General features: G+C 40.3%; 1 protein-coding gene across 1 annotated transcript in view; it reads right to left on the bottom strand.

Moving 5' to 3' along the window:
* The window catches only part of gli3 (GLI family zinc finger 3), a 111,662-nt gene that overhangs the window by 72,497 nt on the left and 26,226 nt on the right, over positions 1-12,939 (bottom strand). The gene's annotated exons all lie outside the window — the stretch shown is intronic.

Raw genomic sequence — 12,939 nt, 5'->3', positions numbered from 1 at the left:
CATAGGCCATTTCAATCCAATGATCATTCTTTCTTTTCTTTTTCCCCTACCCCCACCCGTTGCTCTCAAACTAAATATCTCTTTCTGTCTCAGTTTAAAGAGAAAATTAGACTGAGCAACGCCTCAGGAGATGATTCTTGGCAAGCTGTGTAAAATCGGATAAATGCATAGTTGAGTTCAAGGCCTGATCTCAACCAAGAAGACAAGACCTTTGCCCTTTGACCCAACCTCTGAACTGACATGTATAAGGGTCATTTAGCTTCTCATCTTGGCATTAGTCGCCTCTGTACTACGATACTATAGATTGAAGAAAGTGGCATTGACTACCTAATATATATATATATATATATATATATATATATATATATATATAGTTGATATTGTTGAGAACATTTTATTTCATTATTGTACCAAATCATAAATACCATGTCTACAAAATTGTCATTACTGTATTATCTTCTGTGTCCTGCTCTCCTGACCTCTTTTAACCTTATTCCTGAACCCCAAAAATGACATAGAATAGAATAGAATCATTTTATTGAAATTGCACAAAGTACGACAAAATTGCACATTCCCCTCCCAACAACATTCAAGTAGACTTCAAAGATTCAAGCAAAACGGACACAGTTATCATAAAAACAACTGTAAAAGTCTGTCGGAATAAAAAGTTCATCAATATAAAAGTGCATGAGGTATAAAAAGAAGAAAAAACCCAAATCAAACAATATACAGTAATTACATTTTTTTCGGACCTTAAAAAGTGTGTTTTTTGTTTGTTGTAGTTACTTTACAAAAAAGTTATTTAGTTCCTAATGGCTAGTTTTACATTACACCATATGTTACAGTATCGCTATGTAGAATAGGAAGAATAGTCAGTCTTGCAATAGAGAAAGAAGGGTTTAATCTATTTTTCTTTGATAATAGGAATCTGTCAAAATGTAGCACTACTGATGCTTAAAGGGTCTGCAGTAATATCAACATTCCTTCTTGTGGGAGTGGCTCCCCGACAATGAACTGCAACCCAACTGCATCCAACTACCAATTATGAACACAAGAGTGGGACAGATTAAAGAGCACCACCTTGAGCCATGAGGAGGGATGCCATAGTTCTGTTGCACTTCAGTAAAGAACAGAGGCAAATCAGAAATCAGAATGTAAGGAGTGAAACATGAAGAGTGAAAGCGTGAGTAACCCTAGGGTCCCTCTTCTATTGCACTCAATCCCCCACCTCCATTACCTGCTTTGAGGCCAGCCATGCCCGAGCACAGTACTGGCAGCAGATTCAAGAGTCTTTAACGCGGAACTGACAGCCAGAGAGACGAGACACTCTCATCCTCAGGAAATGACACTGTCAGTTATGATATAAGTATTTAATCCTATACTGCACAGCCAGTGATCCTTTTAAGGGAATAATGCAACTTATACGGTTAAAGCTGGATTAATAGGTCTGCACTTGCAAAGCGCAATATTAACATAAAGGGATTTTGGAATTGGGTTCGTCTTCACACTTGGGTCGTTCAAGTCGATTGTAAACTATGCAGCGAGCAAGAGCTGCTAAAATTAGAGGACGTAGTTGTAGTGTGATGCAGTGCCCGCCATACAATTCAAACTCGTTCCTGAACACTTGAAAAACTCTTAAATGACTTAAAGCATTTGCCAGAATGTATGTGTCCTATTTAAACTAGCCCTCCGTCTGACTTGTTCCAGCTTTCTTTTTATTTCACACTGGCCCTCACTGCTATTCAGATATCTCTCTCTCCTCTCTGTGAGGTCAAGCGACTAATAGTTCAATCACAGCACTGTCACACCATCCCCCTACACAGCCACAGTGGTCCAGAGGGGGTTCATCATTCTACCATATACCACCTTAAGGGGCTTCATTACTTCAGTTCATAGAACCTTAAATGGTTAAACAAACAGACGGCTGCACAAAGGTCAATTGACTTCTTGCTGCCTGTGTGCAAATACCGAGAATGTCTCCACTGTGCTGGTGTACTTGCTGAAAACTTTATTGAGTTTCCTTACAGCATGTTGAGTACCTGTCAAAAATTCCACAAATAAAGATGAAGCAAACGTAGGTAAACACATGCAACTTTAAAAAGTTTACCATCCACCCAGCGGATGTATTGCCTTTTCCCCTCCTTCATTTTTCATTCCCCTTTTATTTCCCACTCTTTTCCCATGGTTGCTGCGTCCAGTCTTCTACCAGTTTGCAGGTCTATTCAAGCCAATACAAAAGCAGCAGGATGGTCCTCTGTGGACCAGAGGAAAGCATGCCTCTTAAAAACAGAGAGAAGAACTATCCTTCTCTCTCTCTATGGTGATTGAATTTCTTAACATCTTTTCAAAAAGTGCTTAAATGCCTGGAGGCGAGAGGAAGAAACAAGCTAATGGTGGATGGGGAGCACTGAACAAATTTCAGAGCCCTTTCCTGCTCGCGTTTGAGGTTGAAAGCGAGCTCCAGCCTTTCAAGTTTCAAAGTCCTCCTTCCTCCCACAGTGTCACTGAAGGATTTGAAAAGAAGGTAATTGTGCTCACTGCCGTCCTGATCAGAGCACACGCCCTAGCTCTAGTATTTCAGGAGCTTTCTCCGCCACTATAATGGTACCTGGTGCTCCATGCCAGCATTCTTCCTCCCCCATTCCTCTTTCTCTTCTCCTTCTCTCTCTCTTCCTCTACAAATGCACTCACTCACTTTCTAACCCTTTTACACCCCTAGCAAGTGACTCATTAGGGCCTCTAACAGAGGTTTTTCATTTTTACTCCTTGTACAACATTTCTATTCAACCATTCTGGTACAAAATACCTTTTGAGATAATTGTCTGCATTTCTTTTAATGTGGCAGAAGGAAAGAGTTGGCATGAAGAGCAAAAGTAAAAGTGCCCAAGCAATCAAAACACTTGGCTTGATTTTATTTTAATTTTCAAGACACCCAGTAGATGCAAAGGTTAAAAACAAATCTTCCCTCTCTGCTATCACATTTTTGTAAGCCCCCAAAAATCTGAGGAGGTGTTGTTGTATCCTTGAGCCAAAGCCAATGTATGCTGTATTCCACCTTCGAACTTTATCAAAGCACAGTTGTCAGTGGCACAAACAGGTTCTGGCTAGGAAGGATATACAGTGGAACCACAAAACACCCCTTCAAAGCTTCTCTCCTCCTGTGCAATAATCTCTTGCTCCTTTATTCTTTCTCTTGCAAATCAACTCCCGGGAAAGACTCAAGACTCCCCAATTAACAATGAGAGGGGGATGAAAATTCCAGCAGCTGGCTGGAGTTTAATAAGAGCACCTCTCCAAGAGGCTTAGGCTTATGTACCTGATTCACCGGCCCTGGCACAAACACTAAAGACAGAGAATCATTCATGATTAGTGAAGGCTGAATTGCAAGGAAAAGAGTGAGTGAGAGAGAGAAAGAAAGAGAAGGCTTGCTTAAACTCCACCGCACAGACAATAACAGCAATAGAGATTTGCAGCAATTGTGTGAGGTATTTCTCCGACTAACTTTTTGGCTTGCGTGGAGATTATTGCCTTTTTTATGTATTAATGGCTCTGGCTGTATCAGCTAGAAAGGGAGAGACTTTCCAGAAACTTTCCTGGCACGAAATGAAAACAGAAAAGGGTCATCAGCCTGATGTCTGGGGGTGTTAGCAGACTTTGGTCTGTTCAAGTTTGAAAGACTTTTGGAAACTTACATTTTACTCTTTCTAACTTTACATTCATGTGTGATTGCGTCTCCGCAGAGGGAATCAATACTGTAGAGAAGGATCAGGACGTTCATACTACAGATGAAGACTTTATAGCGAGCTGTGGATTTAATAATGATAATGTTAATGCATTGGATTTTAAATAGCGCTTTATCATAGACACTCAAAGCGCTTTACAGAATTAAGGCATTATTTTTTCACTCCACACCTAAATTAGCATTAGGAATTAAGTGTTTACAAGGCCAGTTTAAAGAGTAATTAACTTTTATTCTCCTTTAAAGAGGAATTGAAGCTTCCATGTAAACATGGCCAATGACAGATACCACTGGGGCGACTGTACCCCACTGTGGCAACTGGAATTCTCCAATCCAACTACTAACCAGGCCCAGACCTGCTTAGCTTCCGAGATCTAACGAGATCGGGCAATGACAGGCTCGTATGGCTACTGTGATTTCACTCACCGTGTCAAAAATATCCTCTTAAATATTCATTTAGGCAAATTTGATGCCACATCTCAATTTGGCTCAGGCCAATCTTTGACTCAGCCCTCAAGTTCATCATCCCATGGTCCCAGCCCGCTTTCTTTGTGCCGCCGGGGGTCTGCTGGGACGCACCCAGAGCTCAGCATCTCACAGTCCAAGCCTCCAGGCCCAGGGGTTAGGGAGGGGCTAAATCAAAGCCTGCTTGGCGCCTTTCTCTTTTCCCTACACTCACCTCAAATCAGCCTCACAGTGGGGGTGTGCTGTGCCAAGCCCCTGCCTGCCCCTAGCTACCCCTCATTCACCCATTAGGGGCACAGACCCACCATAGAGCAGCCTGAAACCCCACCACCGTTTCATCAGGGCCACATTGTGAGGGAGCAATGAGCATTGCAGTAAGAGGCTGAAAGCTCCGACTCTAAAAAGCCCACTGATGCGCTTTTGACTGTGGATAGTTACAGCTTTTAAGGGTTTTCACTCAGAGGGCACCTTGAGCCTGCATTCTTTGAGGAATCAAATACTGAGAGATGCATTTGATGATGGCTTCAAAGCAAAAGATGCCATTTAGTGTTCTGATTGGCTTGTATTCATATGGCTTCAGGTAGTCGCAAGCTTGCTATCATCATCTATAACCTGTTACCATCACTGAGTGTCCTTTGTAACAATAAAAAATTAACTTGTGCAAGGGCAGACTGGGGCAGGATTCTGTCATAGTGGCTCTTCTTGTCTTGGCACACTGCCCAAGTGAATGATGATGGCCAGCTTCCCACAGGGTCTGGGCATTGGAATCCCACTTCTGACACTAGAGTCATTCAGACCAAATCTGTGGCACTCAGATTAGCAATGGCTGGCCAAGAGAAATGGATACCCAGCCAAGGCCAGAGAACACACAGCCAACAGTTGGATAAAAAGGGAAAAAATAACAGCAATTTAAGTCTCATTACATGATTTCAAATTCAACTGTTGATGTTTGTCCTCTTTTTAGATAAAAGACAATGCTTTAACTTGACATTTGATCTAAAGAGTTGACCACTTTGAATGAATGTTCAATTGCATATGGCTAAATATATATATTGGCTTCATCTTCTTTACTCTAAAAGAGACCAAACCTCCTTTCTTCAATAGTTTGTCAAGAACAACTACATTATCAGCTTTGAATAGCACATCATATACACAAGGCAGCTCAGTGTGCAAATACAAGTAGTCTTTTACATATACAGGTGGAATAAGTTGTGTAAAAGTTAAATGACATTTTGACTTTGTACTCTATAAAATAATACATAGAATTAAATAAAAAATTATCGATATATAGTTGCACATTTCTTCACATTAGATTGATGTTATTTACTATACTAAAAATGGTTAGGAACTACCATGATATTTACACATAAGAGTATCATTTGTTTTAAAATGCATGCATTTATTCTGAAACCAGAAGAAAAAAACTTAACTTAAATACATTAACCTGTCAGTGTTCTTTTAATATATATAATTTTGTGTTTTGAATTCAATCTCCTTTTTTATGTTGTATTCATTACACAGGAAGTTGCAGCCATACTCAGGAAGTCGTGGCCTGATGTTTATGGTGAACGGAAACTACAACTGTCATATATTAGTATAATGTACATGAGCTGATTAGAAAAAAAAATATCTTTACTATTATTTATTTTTTGGAAACATTCACAGATTTATAAAATTAATAAGAATAATAGAAACTATTGGAATTAATTGTACAAATCTCCTGTCTTTTAAAACCATAATATTGATATTTGTACTACTACAATCGTCACTTGAAACTTCTGATTAAAGTAGCTGAAACGAACGCATCTCATATTGTGCAACTAAATCAGTGGCCTAGCAGGTCACAGTTCATGAAATTAATTCTACAGTTAAAGGTGCAGTCTGCAACTCTTATAAAAGTGACTTTTTGTCATATTTGCTAAAGCTGCCACTGTATAAGGACAGCTTTACATCAAACTAGTAGTTTGTGTGAAAAAAACAGGCTCATTGAGTGACACTGTGTTGTTGCTGCTGCGGTGTGTGCACATTGAGAGAGAGAAGCGCTGCAGTAATATGCTTTTAACAGTGCATGTTATATTACTGTGATGTTGTTGTTGGGCTAACGTTAGCTTGTTCGCTCCTCTGAGAGAGGGACTTTGGAAAGTTTGGAGGCAGGGCAAGAGAGCAGCGGGGAAGGAGGGGGAGAGAGGGATCTGAGAGTTGCGGACTGCACCTTTAATAGCTGATTGTAATGTAGTTGGAGAGTGTTGAAAATTAATCCAGATTCATAAATCTACAATAGTTTCAGTCTAATACCTTCTTTTGCTTGTCTACATTACAGGTTAAACCGGGGGCTACACACGAGTGTCACGGATCTGGGTTCAAGGAACAGCATTCCTGAAGCTTTGATGCTGCAGCTGGAAGTAGTTACAGTTCCTAACTCGTCACATTTGGACATAAGGCCCTTTTACCAGAAAGCATGACAATAAGAATTCCAAAGTACAAGCCAAATGCCATAAAAGTAACACAACTCAACTGACTCCTTAAGTCTGCTCCCATAGAGAGAGGCTGGTTCAAGCATGATCTAACTAACTTTCAGTCAAGAAAATGTAGGTGCTGTTTGAATCTACACTCCCTCATGCGCATACTATTAACTTGAATAACATGTTTACATGTTTGCTGTACTGGTTTAAACTACTTATTCATATAACTCATCAACTGATCAACAGGGGAAAGTCAATTACGTTACGCAACGTCAGCATCACCAGTTTTGTGTCATTAATAATTGACAAAATTCGCACCATTGGTGTTTTATAAGTGCAGGCTGAAATGAACAATCTTACACATAAACCAATAATGGCTATGAGATCTGCAAGTTTATTGTGTGTGATACAATATGCAACAGGTCCAGTTTATAATGTCCCCTGGCTTCAAGTATTTCAACAAATTCCCCAGATTTAGTCAAAAACACAACAGAGATTGTTATACAACAATAGTTGATGCACTATTTATCAAAACACGAAGTGGAGGCCAAGTTTCTTCATTAAGGATTACTGCCAAAAAAAAAAACCCTTCATGACAACAGTAACATCAACAGGAAAATTTAGAGCGATGGGATTAGAATAACATGACGTTATGACTCAACAAAATATTCAACACATGCAAATCATTCTGTTTCTAATCCAAATACTTTCACATGACCTTCTGTATTATTTTAACCTTTTAGTCTCCTAATCTTTCAATCATACCTTGCGTTTGAACGTCCTGTCCATTCTGCTTTTTTCTTTCTTTCGTCCGTCCTACTGCTGCTGAACTCTCTCAGTAATGAGCTCCCCTCATGTATGACCTCTCCTGTCATTCCCTCGTCTCCCTCCCCACTCTTGTCTACAACAGTAATCTCTGAATTACGGTACCTTTTTTTTTTTGTATTAATCCCTCACATAGGTGGTTGCTGCAGCTCAGTAAACATAATCTGGGATTTCTTACGGCATAAATAGGTGCATTGAAAGAAGGATGTTTTTTTAAAAATGCAAAGGATTCACCTGTAGCCTGCTGCATTCCATTCCCTTCCTATCATTCATCCCAGTTTAACTTTTCCATATCCCAACTCATGCATCTTATTCAGTTTTTTCCTTAAGACTAATGTCCTATAACTCAGTGTTTCTCAAATGGGGGTACGCGATGGCACTACAGGGAGGAAAATCAACAAATGAAAGCATTAAAAATATGGGATTTATGATTATCATTTAGTTCAAAATGATAATCATACTAAATATTACCAGTAACTCACAAAACGACAACAAAAACACGCAAAATAAGAGAAAAATATACCGAATAATAAAAACAAACAACGAAATACAGAAAACGAAACCAAATACACACACGCATACAAAACGATAACAAAAACACACAAAATAAGGGAATAATATACTGAATAATAAAAAGAACAAACAAGAAAAAACACAAATCGAAACCGAATATACCCACACACACAGAACGACAACAAAGATACACTAAATGAGAAAAAAATACACAAGATCACTACAAAATACACAAGAATAACAGAAACATGCAAAACGACACCAAAAAACACACACACACTGAGAGAGAATAATTTAAATAATACCAAGACAAAAACACACAAATTAGGAGGAGGAATAATAAAAAAAAAAAGAACAAAAAATACACAAAATGACATAAACACACAGAAATAACAATTAGAACATGAACTGAAAATACAAGAGTCAGTCTTAAGTCAATCTCACACTAAATACTTCCAGTTCATTTTGTCTTCTTTTTTTAAATGTGTGTTAAGGTTTTGTTTATCCAGACGAGGTTTTTCAGGGTTTTTTTTTTTTATTTCCTGACATGTTTTGACTGTCAACTGCCAGTCTTCCTCAACATATAGCACTAAATACTGTTTCATTCTTCTCAATTACAAAATGAGATTCTTTAAAATGTGTGTTAACACTCTCTTATTTCATCATCGTGATCTATAGTTGTTTTTTCACATAATTCCGAGCAAAATGTTGTAGTTGGACAAAAAGGGGTATTTGCATTAAAAAAAAGCCGATGAATTTCCCCTCATCCCTTTCCTCTTTCCTCCCTACCTCCATTTTGCTGTCTCCCTCTAGAGCCACAGTGGGACTGTTGGACTCACGCAGCCCCATGGTGAGCTGCTCCAGAGCCAAACCAGAACAAAGAGCCCATTGAGCTGAACAGAGACATAATGTGGGCCGCCTCTGACAGCACCGAAGATGAAGTCATGAGGTCGCCAAACAGTTAATGACAGCCTATCCTCCAGCTGCGCTAAAGGCGTGTGTGTGAGTACAGTTTAATACTATAGAGAAACTGAGAGAAAAGTTCTGCATGGCATGCATGAGCGACTATGTATAGTCTGCGGAGAGTGTGTACATGTGGACAGATAAAAAGCTTTTAGGAGCGTAATGAGACACCCCGTGACACAAAAATGTGCTCAATCACTTTTTGAATACCACAAAAAAAAAAAAAAAAAACATTCGGAGAATTGTACTTATAGTTTTGGCTTGTCCACCCCACAGCAAAACCCCTTCATTGGAGCCTGTCTGACACAAAGTCTGACACGAGACATCTCCACAGCACTGAAGCTGTCGCTGCAAGGAGAGCTTCAACATCATTAGACTCACGGCTCCAGGTGAAACAGGGTTGCAGCCACAGAGAATTGCTGTGCAAAAAGCATGCAAGAAGGAATTTGGTTTAAACACTGGTAATTTAGCCGACTAATAGTTTACGTCAACAAAGTTATATTATTTTATATATTTTTATCTGATTTTCCCTGCTCCCTGTAGGTACGGTAAATAGTTTTCATGACCTATTGTTAGAACTCTGAACAGATCCACTAGGCTTGGTTCTGGTGTCAATCCTCTAGTCTTCATAGGTGTCAAAAATAAAAGCCACCAGAGACCAAATTCTGTTTAAATGAACCTAACTTTTTGCACTATAATGTTTAACTTTCCTGGGGCACTGGACTTATCCTTGCCTCAGAAGCACGTAAAGAATATGATTTCTTCAAAACTTATGTATATATTTGTTCAAAACACCTACTGGTATTTTTTTATTAATTAACATTTCAAATTTAAATTTAGCACCGTTATCGTAATTGATCTTTTAATAAACTAGTTTGTCATGGAATTTTTTTATTTTGTGTAACAAAATGAGAATGACTCAACGAACCCTTGGGGATCGATAGAACCCAGGTTAAGAACCACTGGCGTAGAGGGAAATGTGCTTAAATCGAAGGGAGACTATGCGTAGGGCCGAATTTGACAGGGGACGCCCACATTTGAGGGTTGCTCTAACCAAACCATGAAGTTGGAATGAAGGCACGTAGTGACAAGCTTAAGTCGATGTCTTAAGTCCTATGGGGCGGATTCACTAAAGGTTTAGGGGTATTAAAACGTGTGCAAACATCACTCCACGCGCTAATAAGCCGTACAAACCCCGAGGAATCAGGAGTGCACGGCTGCGCACCCTCAATCCATTTAGCGCGTTTCCCTCTAATAAATACGTATAGCAGGCGGAGCTTACAAGGGGAGCAAAAAAATGGGAGGAGGAAATGCAAATAAATGAATGCAAGGGAAGCAATGGAATTCATCAAAGCTGGACTTCATTGCTGCCTCTGTTTTTCTCTAAAATTTTGCACGACCCACAACCAGGTGGTAACTGTCAAAGCTTTTTGCGCAGTGATGGCAGCAGTGATATCTATCTATCTATCTATCTATCTATGTCTTTGGTGTAATGCATAATTTTTTTTATTAGCTTCCTCTAACACCTCCAATTATGCTGCTTCAAATGTATTTTTTTGCTTCCGCACACTCAGCTCTCCTTCACGCTCCATGTTCAACATAACACGTACAAAACGCTCATTTAAATAGGGCGGTCTCCACCACTTCTTCACGTGCACTAATCATTGCTGCAATCTTAGTGAATTCCTTGCAGCAGGTGAGGAAACTGCGTCACCAAAGGATTTAGGGACGTAACTGGTTTACAACCCTTTATTTCAGATATTAGTGAATCCGCCCCTTAGTGCATTAAAACAAGTACGGTATGTATATTTTTGTATAAAAATCTTTAATTTATTTTCGCGTGTATCACATATAAACTTGTCTTTACAGGCTGGACTACGTTATTACTCACCCATTATGTGCTTCTACAGTAATCACAATTGGGTCTAAAAAATTAGACCCAACACGAGCCGAGCCTGAAAAAATAAGGCCCAAACTCGAATGAAGTCGATCTCTCAATAAGCCTGAACACATTACTTGGTGTCATATTAATAATCTCAATGCCACTGCATATCCATAGAGAAATAAAAGGCCTTTATGAGAACATTGTATTGCCAAGAGGCCCAGGGCTGAGTAGTTTGGAGGACAGGGATGAGAAGTTCAAAGCAGGGGGTCAAAAAATGGTAAAAGACAACTTTGCAATTGATTAATATCAGACGGATCTGCTCAAGTTCAAATTGCAAGGCTCCTCTGCTGTAAGCTACAGACATTAGTTTCCCCTTGAGTCTAATGCCTGTTTGGAACTACGTCTCTTCTACACATCTGAGTTCAATTCTCTGCATGCCCTCACTCTGAAAATCAATTTCTCTTCCTCTCTTCTGCCCCTTTTCCTGCAGCTCCAAGAGCAGACCAGGGTGAGGGGATTACACTGTCCCACCTTAGATCTGAGCTAGACAACAAATGGTTCCTATCAACTGACACCCCTCCTGCCATACGGCAAGAAGGAGGAAAAACTGGCCAAGGGAGCTGCTTCTGCGTGGACTGGGGCTCCGTCTGCCCATCCTGTCTTTTTCAAGCTATTTACAAGATCCCAAGGAGGATATGTGCACGCCACTGCAGGGTGGAAGGAACGAAGGTCTAGAGAGTTAGGGCTTCTCAACCCTCTGCTTCTAATCAATCACCAAAAATCACTGCCACGGTTTACGGCCTTTGATCGTAACTACTCTTTCTCACTCTCACTGAGAGTAGGGCCGGAAAAGGGGAGGAGGGAGCATGGAGAAGGGGTGAGAGTCAAGGCCCAGGAGGCGTGGAGGTCAGCAGAGAGAGAGTCAGAGGTTCAACGCCTTTTGCACCCGCAAGTCTGAGAGAATGTTTCGATTCAATCTGTTGAGTTTTGAGTGGAATTTTCAATCGTTTTAACTGGATGTCAACACCTCAGGCCTTTTCTAAGGACCATAGTGAAACAGGTATTTAAAAATAGGAAAAAGTCATCTTTTATCCCTAACCTTAGAGCTTGTCAGTAGTAATATTAAAAAAAAACAAAAACAAAAAACAGATTTCAACAAATTCTATAGTAGAATGTGTTTTTCTCCATGAGCTACCAACCTTGTGAGTTTGCCAGTTGCTAGTTTATCCCCTAAGCTCTGTTCAGCAAGTATCCAAACGCAGTTTCCAGAGAGTGAGCAAAACAAAACCAAGCGGACACAGAAAAGAACACATCCCAATAAATCCTCCTGGCAGGGTCAGGACACCAAGGCTTTGTTCCTCCTAGCAGGAGGGAGGCCATTGATGCCCTCCGACAAATGGACAGAATGGTAAAATAATCAACTACATTTCCACCACTTTTTTGGTTTATGTGTTTATGGGACCCTTGGGTCCTCCTAAGACCCCCTCTCTTCCTCTGCCGTTTTGTTGCTGCAGTGTACATTCAACAAGGCGAGGCTGGTGATTGTATCTACATTTGTCTCTCACATTACGGTCAGATTTGTCGAGTTCCAGTCGTTTGGAGACTCATCTCTGACCCTTACGACCTCCAACACCAGCATCTTTTCTTGTTCTCAGCATGTCAGTGGAAAAAAAACTTTGGGGTTTCTTTAAGGAGCCATTGTAATAGCCAGCGTGAACTCTCACAGCACATTACAAATACAAACTCAGATGGGAACAGGACATGTTTCTTCTATAATAAGCAGAGTACCCATTTTAAAACAACAAAAAGTCCTAGCTCCAATTACTAATTTCTTTTTCAACATTTTAGTCTTGGAAATTTTAGAGTAGAGACAGCAAGAAGGAGAAGCAGACAGAAAAAGGACACATGCAGGAGTTTGTCTCCTGCACGTGTCTTCCAGTGAGGCCACAGCCCGCAGATCTGTACAGGCGGAAGTTTTCCAGACAAGAGAGAATCCGGGCAGAGCAGGAGTGGGCTGGGCAGCAGAGGTTCCGCTCCACCCTGAGTAGCAGCGAGGCAAGGGTAATCCTGCGCCTCAGGCCTCTGTG

This window comes from Gouania willdenowi, chromosome 20, assembly GCF_900634775.1.
Source record: "Gouania willdenowi chromosome 20, fGouWil2.1, whole genome shotgun sequence".
Taxonomy (NCBI): domain Eukaryota; kingdom Metazoa; phylum Chordata; class Actinopteri; order Blenniiformes; family Gobiesocidae; genus Gouania; species Gouania willdenowi.
This window is presented reverse-complemented; position numbering and strand designations above follow the sequence as displayed.